Source organism: Pelophylax lessonae, assembly GCF_965119305.1.
Source record: "Pelophylax lessonae genome assembly, chromosome: 5".
In the NCBI taxonomy this organism is placed as follows: domain Eukaryota; kingdom Metazoa; phylum Chordata; class Amphibia; order Anura; family Ranidae; genus Pelophylax; species Pelophylax lessonae.
In genome coordinates, this window is record NC_138772.1 from 476,070,459 (window position 1) to 476,084,634 (window position 14,176).

The window sequence follows — 14,176 nt, forward strand, 5'->3', positions numbered from 1 at the left end:
AAAGTTAGATTTTATTTCCATCATTTACACTTTCAAAATAACACAAAAAAATGGCGTCTGCAAAAGTATGGGCACCCTGCAGAGTTAATATCTTGTACCTAGTGAGTAGAGCAGCAGATGGTGTCAGCAGGGAAGTGGACATTGTCAGTAGTTTAAATATTTTTTCATTTCATTTTACTTTTTTTATAATGTTTTACAATATTATTTTTTTTTCAGTTACTGTATATTGTACAATATTTTTTAACAATTCGTTTAGGAGCCCCATTGGAAGGCTCTGGTCTATACAGACCCCTGATGTCTCACTTTTTAGAAAGAGAAATGGGGACTGAGAACAGAGATTCCCCAGTCCCTTTCTCTGCAACATCAGCTGCACTGGACAGTGAATGAATGGGAAGTGCTCTGTGCTGAGTGGCTTCCTGTTCATTCAAAAACTGAAGCCTAGTAACTATGCTTTAGTTATGAATGAACACAGTGAGTGATCAGTACTGATCACTCACTGTGTTCATTTAGAAAAGGAAGGGGTCAGTAAATTGCATATTAACCAGCCCCGTTTCCTAGCTCTCCACCCTGAAACAGGAGGGTGCTGGCAGCACTGCGGGGAGGAGAGGGGGGGCAGCAGGGGGAATCTGCGTCACATGCGGTGAATATGGGGTGCACACCAGACACCCTGTGCGCGCGCCTATGCTGGGATTGCAAGTTTAAACAGGGAGCAAATAGCTATACAATGCTCAGCATGTGTCCATGCAAAAGATGAGAGAAATTTATTTAAAAATGCATTCTTTTAGGGTGCACAGTGTAAGAAATTTAGGTTGCATCAATAATAAATAATATTATTTTCTTTATTTCTGTGCTACAAAATAGCTAGGATGTATCTGTTGTATGTAATGTACTGTAAATTATTGAATGTATACCAAGCCAGTTATTGCAGTTTGTTATAGGATTTGCAAGGGATTTTGTTGTCTGCATTTGTTTTTATATTTCACCATTAATTTAGCACATGCAGGCAGATTATACAGAAAGAAAACATCAGATGTGTCTCAGATAGAGAGCAGATGTGTGGAGAGAACAGCTGAACTTAGAACCAGGGAGGTACATTAGAGCAATGGCAAGGATTAGTTTAGCTCAGGGTTTGTTCCAGCTGTCATACGTATTACTCAGAAAAGTCACTATTAAAATCTCTACACCAGATAAGAGTGTAGCTGCTTATCTTTAGCTCATCGCCACAATCTCAGTGATAGGCTAGCTTGTAAGATATATAATAGTTATGAAAACTATATCCCATAGCTGCCCATTGTATTTAAAGTGGAACTTCACTCTCCCAATCAACATTGATTATTCTGAATCCTCATGCTGCTAGCATTAGGAAATAGGAAAATATATCATATTTATTTATTTTTATTTATTTATTTTTATTTTTTTACACTTCCTCAGTTACTTCTTGGATTCTTGCCTAGGCAAATGATGTCATACATCCCAGGAGTCTTCAGTAGGGGAGGAGAGGAGGAGGGTAATTCTCATCCAAGCACACTCTACTGCCTGCATGCTTGAGCTAAGGACAGATGGATTCCAGGCAGTAAATGCTACATTAATAATTTGCCCTTAATTAAAGAGGTAGTAAACTCTTTAAGAGTTTAAGTTGAAGAAAAAAAAAAAAAATATGGTCCTGCAAAGCAATGTTATACAGTAACTCACAAAAGTGAGTACACCCCTCACATTTTTGTAAACCTTTTATTATATCTTTTGATGTGACAACACTGAAGAAATGACACTTTGCTACAATGTAAAGTAGTGAGTGTACAGCTTGTATAAGGGCTCTTTCACACGGGCGGTCCGTATGTCCGTTTTTCATCCCATCCGTTTGCGGATGAAAAACGGACATAATGTATCTCTATGTAAATACGGATGTCAGCGGATGACCATCCGCTGACATCCGTTTTTCGTCCTTTCAGTTCAGTTCAGTTTTTTTGAACGGAAGAGAACCCTATTTTTTCTTCCGTTCAAAAAACGGAACGGATGCAAAAACGGATGTCAGTGGTGTCATCCGCTGACATCCGTATTTACATAGAGATACATTATGTCCGTTTTTCATCCGCAAACGGATGGGATGAAAAACGGACATACGGACGTGTCTGTTTCAAAAAAAAAAAAAAAAAAGGAACTGATCGGGCAAAAAAAACTGAACGCCTGTGTGAAAGAGCCCTAACAGTGTACATTTGCTGTCCCCTCTAAGTCAAAATGTCCAAATTGGGCCCAAAGTGTCAATTTTCTGTGTGGCCACCATTATTTTCCAGCACTAGTGCTCAAGCCCACTACTGCGTCAAAGTACCCCATTATCAGTGGGTCCTACACTATCCATGAAAAAGAGATGAATCCAGCCTTTCTAACCCTTGGAGATAATACTCCTTGCTGGGAGAGATGTGCAAATGCACTACAGGGGACTCCTCCTATATCCATTTGATGGTGGACACTGATTGAGTACAGGTGTGTGTGGGGGGTGGGGAGGGCTGCTCAACCTCGATAGTCTGGTCAGACCGAATACATAATAAACCCCTATTTTCATTTTTATTTATGGACTCTCTTCAGATTTGGTAGTAATTTCTTTTGCATTTGCGCGCTATTCTTTTTTAATATACATGTCTTTTGGTTCATAGCTGCAGCAGCTTTGGAAATACATGGGTATGCTCCCCCAAATTTTTTGCCTGTTTATTTTCCAGCACTGCCTTAACCTTCTTGGGCTTGGAGTTCACCAGAGCATCACATGTTGCCACTGGAGTCCTCTTCCACTCCTCCATATTGAGATCATGGAGCTGGTGGACGTTAGAGACCTTGCGCTCCTCCACCTTCTGTTTGAGGATGCCCCACGGATGCTCTATAGGGTTTAGGGCTGGAGACATGGAATACTGCCCTGCGGCCCAGTCTCCGAAGGGAGGGGATGATGCTCTGCTTCAGTACACAGTGTCACAGTACATGTTGGAATTCGTGGTTCCCCTAATGAAATGTAGCTTCCCAGTGTCGGCAGCACTCGTGTAGCCCCAGACCATGACACTCCCACCACCATGCTTGACTGTAGGCAAGACACACTTGTCTTAGTACTCCTAATCTGGTTGCCGCCACACGCGCTTGACACAATCTGAACCAAATACGTTTACCTTGGTCTAATCAGACCACAGGACATGGTTCCAGGAATCCATGTCTTTAGTCTGCTTGTCTTCAGCAAACTGTTTGCAGGCTTTCTTGTGCATCATCTTTAGAAGAGGCTTCCTTCTGGGATGACAGCCGTGCAGACCAATTTAATACAGTTTGCGGCGTATGGTCTGAGCACTGACAGGCTGACCCCCCACCCCTTCAACCTCTGCAGCACGTGCACTCAACTTCTTTGGTTGACCATGGCGAGGCCTGTTCTGAGTGGAACCCGTCTTGTTAAACCGCTGTATGGTCTTGGCCACCGTCCTGCAGCTCAGTTTTAGGGTCTTGACAATCTTCTTATAGCCTAGGCCATCTTTATGTAGAGCAACAATTCTTTTTTTCAAATCCTCAGAGAGAATTCTGGGCAAAGTGACAGTGCCTCCTAAAAGCCCGATATTCCAGAAGGTAAACGCACCAATCTCTGATGCTTTGCCACCTCCCTTCTCCATCTAGGCTCTTCCTGCATTGTTGTAACAGAGCAGGGCCACAGGGTATGGCGGTACATGTGACCTTTTTACAGTAGCTGGTCTCTAGGCAGGAATACTGTTACAAGGAGGGGCAGTAGAACTATGCATCCAGGTAATCTATGACATAATTTGACCTCAGAGCTTACTTAGGTTTTACTCCTGCAGCAGGGAGGTGGTGCGGGTGTGCATATTGGAGTATATACCCTTCTGTGGGATGGTACATTAGGTGGCACCGTACCTTTGCTCTGAATAGGCAGTTGACAGTATTTATAAAACACTTTGTATTTTTTGTTAGAAAATTACTTAGAACCACCAAACATTATATATATATATATATATATATATATATATATATATATATATACATATACAGTGTTGGGGTAGTTACTCAAAAAATATAACTAGTTACTAGTTACTTCTGTAAATTGTAATGAGATTACTTTACTAGTTACTGCATTTGAAAATTAACTTCACTACTTATTACTTTACTTTTGAAAAAAAATATGAACAAATTCCAATGCGCATATTTATTTGTAGTGCACAAAAAAACAATACAATATTTATTGTTTTATTTATATATATATGACCACAGCGTGCCCCCTTTCAATGCCAGAGTGACCACCACAGCGTGCCCCCTTTCATTGCCAGAGTGACCACAGCGTGCCCCCTTTCAATGCCAGAGTGACCACAGTGTGCCCCCAGATTGACCACAGTGTTTCCCAGATTGTGACCACAGCATGCCCCCAGATTGACCACAGCTTGCCCCCAGATTGACCACAGCGTGCCCCCAGATTGACCACAGTGTGCCCCCAAATTGACCACAGCGTGCCCCCAGATTGACCACAGTGTGCCCCCAGATTGACCACAGTGTGCCGACAGAGTGACCACATCACGCCCCCAGATTGACCACAGCGTGTCCCCACAGTGACCACAGTGTGCCCCCAGAGTGACCACAGCGTGCCCCCAGATTGACCACAGTGTGCCCCCTTTCAATGCCAGAGTGACCACGCCAGAGAGACCAGTGCACTTACCTGCAGTGTTGGGCGTCTTCTCCTCAGTCCTCCCGCTCTCCTCCTCGGCCACACAATCCCCCGTGTCTCCTCGTCCTCCCGCCTCCTCCTCTGCCACACGATCCCCCGCGTCTCCTTGTCCTCCCACCTCCTCCTCAGCCACACGATCCCCCGCGTCTCCTCGTCCTCCCGCCTCCTCCTCAGCCCGCGCAAGATGTCAATGGCTTGGGTAACGCAGGAAAGCGCATTCCTCAAGCCGAGTAAAGTAATTTAGTTACCGATGTTATGAATGTAGCGCGTTACGTTACTACGTTACCAAAAAAAGTAACGTAGTTAACGTAACGCGTTACATTTTAACTCGTTACCCCCAACACTGTATATATATATATATATATATATATATATATCTATAGATATAGACAGAGGTGTAACTAGAACCTTCAGGGCCCCTGTGCAAGAAACCATGAAGGGCCCCCTGGACCCCTGGCCGGGGCCCTTCCCTTCAAGCCTGGGGCTCTTCCCACTGATCTTTGGACCCTTTACTCTCGTTGCGGGCCCTTTATTACGGTCCCGCAGCGGGACCCTTTCACAAGTCCTGCAAAGACAGCAGAACACAAGTGAACTGGATAGGAGGAGTGGCGGGGGCAGCATACAGAAGAACCAATCTCCTTAATTTTCCTCCTGCAGCTACAGGAGGAAAAAGGAGGACAGTGATTTCTCTACATGCTCCCCCCGCTGACCCTCCTATCCAGGTGTACAAGGGAGCTGCGCAGGCCCCCTGAAGCATGGGGCCCGGTTGCAATTGCACCCCCTGCAACCCCTGTAGTTACGCCCCTGGAGATAGATAGATAGACAGATAGATAGATAGATAGATAGATAGATAGATAGATAGATAGATAGATAGATAGATAGATAGATAGATAGATAGATAGATAGATAGATAGATAGATAGATAGATAGATAGATGTAGCACCCTCCTAGGTGTACAAGGGAGCTGCGCAGGCCCCCTGAAGCATGGGGCCCGGTTGCAATTGCACCCCCTGCAACCCCTGTAGTTACGCCCCTGGAGATAGATAGATAGATAGATAGATAGATAGATAGATAGATAGATAGATAGATAGATAGATAGATAGATAGATAGATAGATAGATAGATAGATAGATAGATAGATAGATAGATAGATAGATAGATAGATAGATAGATAGATGTAGCACCCTCCTAGGTAGGTGCTAGGAAAACACATTTGGTGGCTCTTTTCTGCTTATCAGGAGAGCCTGATCTGTTAGTTTGGTCTGTCATATGTTTCCAGGTGTGATTTATTGGGTCTAAGGGATCCAATAAAGGAGCTTGTTGGACAGTGGAGGAAACCTGACCAGTAGCACATCAGGCTGTCCCAGGGAGGGGCAATAAATCTTGAAGGGCCATGTGACAGGGTGTCTTTTGGCGGAAGCAAAGTCCCAGGAGGAGGTGGATGGCTGTCTCTCCCCCTGCAAGTGTGAGGAAGGTGGTTCAGGCCTAGTGAACCAGGTGTGAAGCTGAGCTGCAGAGGACCCAGAGTGCTGACAAGTGGAGCTGCTGGCAGAATTATCTTGGGGAAAACAGTATCGTGAGTACCAGGAGACTTTTAAAGGTTAACACTAAAGTCTATAATCCTCAAGTCGCATGAAAGTCGGACCAAAGTAGTGCAGGATCTACTTTAAAGTCGCTGCGATTTTAAGTTGCACAAATATGAACAGTACTCATTAGGAAACATGGAGTGCGACTTGTCATGCAACTTTGGATTCCAAAGTCGCATGACAAGACGCACAAGCGTGAAGGGGGCCTAAAAACAATTTAAATTAATAAATCTATTAAGACAAATTTGCATCTTATGTAAACCCAACTGCAAAAAATAAATTATTAATGAACATTATCTGTTTGGTTAGTAAAATTTGTGATGGTTTCCCTATGAATGTCTGGGGGACAATGCATGTTCTGTATCTCCCAGTCAATAATTTACATCCAGCTCTCAGTGTTCTGCCCAGAGACAGTAGCAAATTTACAACCCACCCCAGGATTCCACCCACCAGCCCCCTCCTTTCCTCTCTAGGAATCTACATGCTTGTCAAGATCAGCGTGCATTGGGTGCTATTACATTACCAGGCATTTCATGTAGAAGACATTGGAGAAGACATATATGGATAGGTCAATCTATTTATCATGTCCATGGGAATAACTGAAAATGGCCCTATGCTGCAAACAATTAGATCCACTTAGTTTATGTGCAAATTAACTATTTCATTGCTCAAACATTCAGTTTGGGTAAGTATAGTATAGCGTAGAATAGTATTGTATCAGTATAATATAGTATCAGTTTAGCATAGTAACAAAGTAACTACCGTATAACGTTTGGAATGTTAGGTCTACATGTGAAAGAAACCAGCTACAGAAAATGTGTAGTAACCGGGATACGGAGCCTAGAGTTGGGTTTTAAAGTGACCCTGTCATCTTGTCTAGGCATGCAAAATTACAGGGTTTCTCTAATGCCCAACCCCCGGACCATATACTGGAATATTTACCATCACAGCAATACCCCACAGCTATCTCCTCCACTGCAAAATTCTAAGGCCTCATGTACACTAGCCTACACTGGCAGCTCCTGTTTATTTTTTGCCAACGTTCCTAAACTCAACTCCATAAAAGCCTATGGGGTTGATTTACTAAAGGAAAATAGAATGTGTACTTTCCAAAGATTAGTTGCTCCAGAGCTTAGTAAATGAGGCAAAGCTTCACTTTGCAAAAAATACCCAATCACATGCAAGGAAAAGAAAAAAGAAAAAACAGCATTTTTGCTTGCACATGATTGGATGATGGAAGTCAGCAGAGCTTCTGCTGATTTACTGAGCTCTGGAGCAACTGCTCTTGCAAAGTGCACAGTCTATTTGCCTTTAGTAAATCAACCCATATGTGTCAATGTACACAGAGGGGTTGATTTACTAAAGGCAAAAAGACTGTGCACTTTGCAAAGTGCAGCTGCGCTCTGCAAGTGCAATTGCTCCAGAGCTTGGTAAATGAGATGATGGCTCCCTTTGCAAAAAATACCCAATCACATGCAAGGAAAATGAAAAAACAGCACATGATTGGATGATGGAAGTCAGCAGAGTTTCTGCTCATTTACTAAGCTCTGGAGCACCTGTTCTTATAGAATGCAACTGCACTTTGCAAAGTGCACAGTTAATTGGCCTTTAGTAAATCAATCCCATAGGCTTTTATCAGAGATTAGGAGCTGCAGAGTTTAGGAGCAGTCAAGCGTCCCTCTCCTGAACACAGAAGAATCGCATTCAGGAGAGAAGCATTTTGGCAAAAAACGCAATCACTGCAAAATCGTGGCAAAAAAGTGGTTAGATGGACCACACCATAACTCCCCCCCCGGACCACACCAGCTCCAGCCCGCACACCATACCACACCCCCCCATCCCCGTCGCTGGCTCACTCACCCTGGACTGATGTGGAGGGCAGGCATCGGCGGCGGTGGCTTCCCCTGCGTCTCCTTCCTCCTTTCGGCTTCCTGATTGGCTGGGAGGAGAATCAGTGTGATAATAGCGAATATTCATTTGCTATTGTCACACAACTGGGTGGGCTCAGGGTGCAATGCTCTGCGCCCCGAGCCCACCCTTTTTTGAAGCCTATTAGAACCTCTGGCTCTAATCACCTGCTTCAAAAGAAAAACCCCATTGGAACCCATGCGTCCAGCACTCTGCATGTAGATTAGGGGGCTGGACGCATGGATTGGGGGGCGGCGCCCTTGCGCCCCCACATGGATAGGGGGCAGCGCCCCTGCGCCCCCAATGGACGGGGCCACCACTGCCCAAAAGCACTAGCTACAAAAGAATGGGTATCAGTGAAGATAAGTATAGGTGGGTTGGACTTTAAAGCGACTCTGTCACAGTGACAGAATATTTTCAGGCAGCCCAGATTTTAGGAGGATTTTTCTAATTTTGTACCCCCAAAAGGAGTAGGATTTGCCAAAAGTATCATTATTTGTCTTATGTGGCTAAATTGTAGAAGAAGGAAGCATGTAAAGTATAAATGTGTGTGACTTCACCCCTGGTGGCATGCAAAATGTACAAATCTTTGTTCAGCAGAAACTAAAACCCAGATTATAGAGGAGTCTGTAATCCCGTCATGTAACCAGGGGGTGATCTACCTGGGGAAACAATAGCCACACTGGAGGTCTAATAAAAATATATGGTTGCTATTGATGCATACCGTGACATATAATAATCACCATGGTTAAGTTGTGTAGATAAAATAATGATTCATAAATATAGGTGTCACACAGATTTGTATCCTTCTGCTCACGAGGAAGTCAGCAAAGGGGCAACGTTCATGCTCAACTAAGCACTTTCTGAAGACCTAATCGTTAAATATGGCCTCTAGAGTGGGCGAGCATGGCAAGCTGTTGGGCCATAAATTCAGGATTCCAAGCTACCATACTCAAGCTGTAGCCCAACGCCAGGGATAAAGAAAGCACCCCTGCCCTGGGCTGAAGAGGTCAAGGAGGCCCAGCCATAACCTCTCCTGCTCCTCAGCTAACAGCTGTGTGCTCACATTACATTGGCAGCATTCTCATAGAACGGGAGCTGTTTTTAGCAGGATCTCCACTCCTACGGAAATATTTATAAATGAGCAAATGATTAGCTAGCTGATCAGTCCTCCCTTTATCATTCCTAGGATCCTGTCAATTATAACGTGCATTTTCCAGTTGTATTAACCAGATTGATTTGATTTTCCCACCATTTGGTGCACAACTGAATTTCCTATTCTTCGATGGAAATCCTAAAATGTAGGTGCTTAGATGGCATGTGTTATACAAGTAAAAATCAGACATTGCAATACTCCTGGCTGTGTTTTTGAAGGATATACTGGTGTGTTGGCATTTATCCTGCCCATCTCCTTAACCTGGTGGCTTGTTGGAGTTTTCCCATCTCTTTTCTGCTCTTCATTTCTGGGCCCCTGGTAGGGTGCATCCCCTCCCTCCTGTGAGCCCGCTGACCATTTTGGGGACTGTTTTCTTCACAAAGGGAGGCATCCTCCTTTCCCATCCTTCTTGGATACAGTGGGTGTTAAAGCGGTAGTATACTCATTTTTGGTACTTTGCACAATATAAATCATATTTGTCCGTATGACATGACTAACCCTTTCTCCTGCCTGTCACTTCTGCCGTTCTCTTTCTATTTAGTTCGTTGGAGTCAATGACGTCACCCACGCATGCTCATTTTACCCTGATTTTCCGGCAAGCTAATGATGCTGCCGGAATAATGCAGGGTCTATGCCGGGGCTGCGTCATTTCCTCTGCTGGACGTCAGCCCCATGCTCACGCGAGACTCCGAGGGAGTTGAGCAATTGTGCAGAAGGGCGATAGTGGACAGCCTCCTATTGGCTGTCAAAATGGTTATGAACCCAAAACGAGGCTTGGTTTCGGCGTCTACTGCGCATGCGCGGGATTTCCGAACGCTAGACATAATGTGGGCGGAAATACCGCAATGCTCAGCAGACGGAAACCACAGCAAGGATGGCGGCGCACAACACGACAAAATACAGACCAGAACGGAAGAAATCAGAATTGTAAGGAAAACCTATAATAGATTGTTTACATGATATTTGATTGCAAATTACATGTTACTGGCTTTGATCGGAATTACAGAGATCGAAGTGCTGAGTATACTACCGCTTTAAGGCGATGTCACCTGTTACCATATTTTGCAGTCTATCAGTTGACTTTTTGTTGCTGGTTACTATGATACTATGATACTTTGCAAACCTGTCTGACATAAATATATATATTGGCTGGATTCTGAAGAAGCTATTTCCGCGAAACGCGTTGATCCATCAACAGATTGTACCCTTTACATTCAGGCCTTCAGACCTGTCATGCATATGTATCATCAGTCCTGATTGTATCTATTTTAGTAGACTGTTTGCACAATAAAAATGTTTAAAATTTTACATTGTATGTGAATATATACTTTTAATGTTTATTAGGCACATTCAAGTCCCCACCGTCCTGGTCTGGTAGTTAAATCTCCCCATCTATGTGCATCCCACTACCACAACTGGATTACACTTTTCTTCCCAATATGTGTGTCCAACTGCAATCAGGAAAAGCTTTTGTGATTGTGGCCACCGGGATTCCTTATATACATTGTGGGTGGCTTCCTTTAGAGTCAATTCAGGCACAACACACATACCTCAGTGTGGTATGTTAGAGTTCTATTCATTCGAAAGTGCACCCCAACACACAAAATCAGTGCACACACACACACACACACACACACACACACACACACACATACACACACACATACACACACATACACACATACAGACACATACACACACACATACATACAGACACACACAGACACACACACACACACAGACACACACATATATACACATATATACACATACACACACACACACACACACATACAGACACACACACACACATACATACAGACACACACACACACATACACACACATACATACATACAGACACAAACACACACATACACATACACATACATACAGACACACACACACACACACACACACACACACATACACACACACACACACACACATACACACACATACACATACACACACACACACACACACACACACACACACATATATACACATACACACATACAGACACACACACACACAAACATACACACACACACACACACACACACACACATACATACAGACACACACACACACATACACACACACACATACACATACATACAGACACACACAGACACACACACAGACACACACACACACACACACACACACATACACACACACACACACATACATACAGACACACACAGACACACACACACACACACACACATACACACACACACACACATACACACACACACACACACACACATACAGACACGTGCATTTCCAACACACAGTAACTCCTTACTAAACTTTGTAGTGAACCGCATCCAACAGAAATGGCACCAATTCAATTTTAGGTCTATTGTGGTGCACTGACAGTCAGTTCAAGTGAGTTGGGTGCCTTACTGCAATATATGTTAATGCACAACAGTATGCATGTGTTTTACCGAACCTCATTAGACTGGGTAAGTCAGCCATATGCACTCACTGGCCACTTTATTAGGCACACTTCGCTAGTACAGGGTTGGACCCCCTTTTGCCTTCAGAACTGCCCTAATTCTTCGTGGCATGGATTCAACAAGGTGTTGGAAACTTTCCTCAGAGATTTTGGTCCATATTGACATGATGGCATCACACAGTTGCTGCAGATTTCTTGGCTGCACATCCATGATTCCACCACATCACAAAGGTTCTCTATTGGATGAGATGTGGTGAGTGTGGAGGCCATTGGAGTACAGGGACCTCGTTTTCATGTTGAAGAAACCAGTGGTGAGATGATTTGATCTTTGTGACATGGTGCATTATCCTGCTGGAAGGAGCCATCAGAAGATGGGGACACTGTAGTCATAAAGGGATGGACATGGTCAGCAACAATACTCAGGTAGGCCTTTGGTGTAAACGATGCTCAATTGATACTAAGGGGCCAAAAGTGTGCCAAAAAAATATCCCCCACACCATTACACCACCAGCCAGAACCACTTTTACAAGGCAGGATGGATCCATGCTTTTATGTTTACGCCAATTCTGACCCTACCATCGGAATGTCGCAGCTGAAATCGAGACTCATCAGACCAGGCAACCTTTTTCCACTCTTCTATTATCCAATTTTATACCCTCAGTTTCCTGTTCTTAGCTGACAGGAGTGGCACCCACTTTGGTCTTATGCTGCTGTAGCCCATCTGCTTCAAGGTTCGATGTGTTGTGCATTCAGAGATGGTATTCTGCATACCTTGGTTGTAATGAGTGGGTTTTTGAGTTACTGTTGCCTTTCTATCATCTTGAAATAGTCTGCCCATGCTCCTCTGACCTCAACAAGGCTTTTTTCATCCACACAACTGCCGCTCACTGGATATTTTCTCTTTTTCGGACCATTCGCTGTAAACCCAAGAGGTGGTTGTACATGAAAATCCCAGTATATCAGCAGTTTTTGGAAATACTCAGACCAACCCGTCTGGCACCAACCACCACGCCATGTTCAAAGTCACTTAAATCCCCTTTCTTCCCCTTTCTGATGTCATGAACTTCAGAAAGTTATCTTTGCCTCCTCTAGATGCCTAAATGTTGCTGCCATGTGATTGGCTGATTAGCAATTTATGTCACCAAGCAAATGAACAGGTGTACCTTATTGGGTGGCCGGTGAATGTAGTTTGCAGAGGTCTTTCTTTACACTGGTGGGTGAGGCTTTCTACACCTTATGAGTCTGTGCCATATCATCAGATGGTGGGCCTAGTCCAAGTAGCTTTTACTCATGTTGTCACCCTACTACAGCTCAGCATAAAGATCTGCTGTTTATTATTATTGTTATTGTATTTTTATAGGGACCTCCTAAGTCCCCATTCACACTAAGGCGACCTGTGAGACAACCTGGTCGCCTCACAGGTCGCCGTAGGTCGCCTTCCATAGGGAAGCTGCGGACCCGTTCTAATAGGAGCGACACAAGTCGCTCCGACTTAGAAAAAGGGTCCGGAGCTTCTTTGGGGCGACCCGGAGCGACCGTCATAGACTTCAATGTTATGAAGTCCATGCCGGCCGCTCCGAGGTCGCGGCGCGCTGCTCGCACCGCGACCTCGGAGGTCGCCCACCAAAGTCGGATCGCCCCAGTGTGAACGGGGCCTTCATGCCGGTTCACACTAATACGACTTGTCAGGCGACTTGGTCAGCCTGGCAAGTTATGCACGGTCACGGTCATTGATTAGTACAGGACCGGTTCTAATAGGAGCGACACAAGTCGCTCCGACTTAGAAAAAGGGTCCTGTACTACTTCGGGGCGACCTGGAGGCGACTTGCATTGACGTTCATTTTATGAAGTCCGTGCAAGTTGCGCCAAAGTCGCACTCACAGGTCGCCCCCTAAGTCGGAGCGACCTAATGTGAACTGGCACTTATGGGGATAATGAATGTGATTTCCTTCTGTGCAGTCTTTTGGGATAATAGAATTGACAATAGATGAATAGACACTACCTAATGATAGAAAATGGTAAAATATTGTACCTAGTCATTAAAAAAATTCCAAATAGTTAGCTTTAAAGAGTTTGGGCATGTGTGAGACTGACCTCAATGTCAATAGGTATGAAGGGAATTATCTTTGTGGACAGCACTGAGTGTACAGCATTGGATTTCTGTCTTAAAGCGTAACTCCACTTTTGTTGAGAAAAAAACATTCCCCTCTGAGTGATCTCTGTACATTACAAGGGTTGTAACAAACTTTGATGCAGATTTCTACCTTTTGTTATTCTGAAGAAATCATTGTTTGTTCCTCTGTGCTGAGTGGGTCTAATGGGAGTGGTTTCATAATTATCTATCAGCTGTGCAGCTGCATTGCTCTT